General features: G+C 40.5%; 1 long non-coding RNA gene across 1 annotated transcript in view; it reads right to left on the bottom strand.

The window, feature by feature from the left end:
• The window catches only part of LOC123064726 (uncharacterized), a 5,943-nt gene extending 3,890 nt beyond the window's left edge, over positions 1 to 2,053 (bottom strand). The window contains exons 1-2 of the long non-coding RNA XR_006430779.1: positions 1,780 to 2,053; positions 1,569 to 1,697 (exon numbers count right to left, since the gene is read on the bottom strand). This is a non-coding gene — a long non-coding RNA (uncharacterized lncRNA). The remainder of the gene's footprint in view (positions 1 to 1,568; positions 1,698 to 1,779) is intronic.
• Positions 2,054 to 2,422: the final 369 nt, after the last annotated feature.

The following is a 2,422-nucleotide window of genomic DNA, read 5'->3' on the forward strand; positions in this document are numbered from 1 at the left end:
TTCTTCTAAACCTAAAACTATCCCAGCCCTGTAACCGTATTCATCAGCAAGGGAGGCACTTCAAGGACTTGATCAACGGTGAAGTCAATGTTGCTGCTTCAGCACTCCAGAGATACTAAGATGCCTAGTTTGCATTCTTTACATATTGGCCAGAGAACCCAAGATAACATGGCTCTGGCCATCCTTCTCTGTTGCACAGGAACCGCAGAACCATCATTGTGAATAAGACATTTTCGTCAGTAAAGACATCTTGGTCTTGAGCTGATTCCAAGCAGCCTCTGAGCCTCTACAACAGACGAATAAGTCAATTTTATTGTTTTGTCCAGTTTCTCCTGATGCAAATCTGTTTCTAGTTGTACTTGAAATTAATAGCATGTTTAAATTTTCCACATGTGCGGAGAAAGCAGAGAGATGCACCGTATGAAAGAAAATTGAGACTTCGAGAAACTAATAAACACCAAATGTTTAGTATCAACAAGTGCTTTTTGTAGTAACAATAATCCACTAAGTTTGGGAAGGCAGGGATTCCTTTATTGGTCTCTAAGCTCTCTTTGTCGGTTCACAGTTCCTATGTGATACTCCCTCCGTTCCTAAATACTCCCTCCGTCTGGAAATACTTGTCATCAAAATGAACAAAAGCGGATGTATCTAGACGTATTTTAGTTTTAGATACATCCCTTTTTATTCATTTTGATGACAAGTATTTTCGGACGGAGGGAGTATAAGTCTTTGGAGAGATTAAACTATGAACCACATACAGATGTATGTAGATGGATTTTAGAGTGTAGATTCATCCATTTTGCTCCGTATGTAGTCCATAGTGAAATCACTACAAAGACTTATATTTTGGAACAGAGGGAGTACTTCAGTTTTACATGGAGTAGCCATCATGCAGATCTGACAAAATTTCTTATTTGGCGAAGAGGGCTACAAATGGACTTTACACACTTCGGCAATACTAGAACTTCTGTTTCAGAAAAAAATGACTCATTTTATGGGGACTGCTGAAATTCAGAGTTTTTTTTAATAAAAATAACTGCACAATGAGAGATTTGCTATACAATGATGACCAGAGGGCAGAGGAGGTAGTGATGTGCATCAAGTTCTTATATCTAAAAAGATGGCTCGGCTTTCTCAAAAGATGAAAAATAGGGCTTTCAATTGTTTAACTTGTCGTACTCAGAAATATTTAAATGCTACTAATATTTTCTGAAGTTCGGAACAATATCTTTCAAGTCAGATGTTTACGGCTGTGGCATGGTTGTGATGGAAATGCTGAGTAGGAGGAGTCGGATGACGGTCCATGGTTTGATAGCCAAGATAAGCTTCGTGACAAAATAATCACGGGCCAAGAACTGGAATCGGTAAGTAAACTTGTCAACTATAATGATGCCTCCTAAAAATTGGTTTTTTCTCTGCACCACCCACCAACTAATGAACCCAAGCCATGAAAATATCCTACTATATATACCAAGACATATACACATCACTATATCAGCAAGACATATACACATGACTACATCAACATCAGCTATGCCAAGTTCAATCCCATTTGGTTTTCGACTCACCATATAATGTAATTCCCTTGCACCGAATCATCGCATAGATTGCAATACATTGAACTGCCTGGCGTTCGTGTGGTTCATCCCCATCCCCATCCTTATCCTTGACCTGCCATGCTTGTCCGGTTGTCCCTACTGAAGAACCGATGCGTGAGTGTTTCATCATTGAATTGTTGGTCGAGCGAGCGAGTAATTGATAAGGGAGTTGGTTAGTTACCTCCACCGATGAGGATTGAGGGGGGTCAAGCCGAAGACGGCAACGCAGTTCCCCTCGCTGGAGGCCGGCGATTAGGGGCGGCGCGGCTGCTGATGGAGCGCGGTGGAAATACGTGGTACTGGGCGCCAGATATGGCGACAGAAATGCCCTGCGGCCAGATGACCCACTTCACCGGCGACTTCGCCGCGGATGGGGGCGCCGCCGGCAACGGCTGGAGGAGAAAGGTTAAAAAAAAATTTAGACAAAAGTTATTCTTTTCGTGAGCGTCGGAGGGTATGAGCAGGCCCCTGCCTCATGCGGGCGTATATGGCCCAATCTATGCACCCCACGGAATGTCGCAACCCCTAAAAAAAAGCTCTGTTTCTATTTATCCCTCAAAAACACCTCAAAAGAGTATCCCTAAAAACAGCACTAAAAAGGTTCTATTTCTATTTCAGTGATTTTTTCCAGCTAGTTTTTTTATTTCGGTCAGTTTATTCAAATTTAAAAATGTCCACGAGTTAAAAAAAATATTTTCAACTTAAAAAACTTCATAAATTTAATTTTTTTAATGAATTCAACATGTTCACAATTTTTTAAAAATATTCATGAATTTAAAAGTAAAAATAGAATAGAAGGAGAACGAAAATATGAAGCCGCTTAT

The sequence above is a fragment of the Triticum aestivum genome, chromosome 3B, assembly GCF_018294505.1.
Source record: "Triticum aestivum cultivar Chinese Spring chromosome 3B, IWGSC CS RefSeq v2.1, whole genome shotgun sequence".
Lineage (NCBI taxonomy): Eukaryota > Viridiplantae > Streptophyta > Magnoliopsida > Poales > Poaceae > Triticum > Triticum aestivum.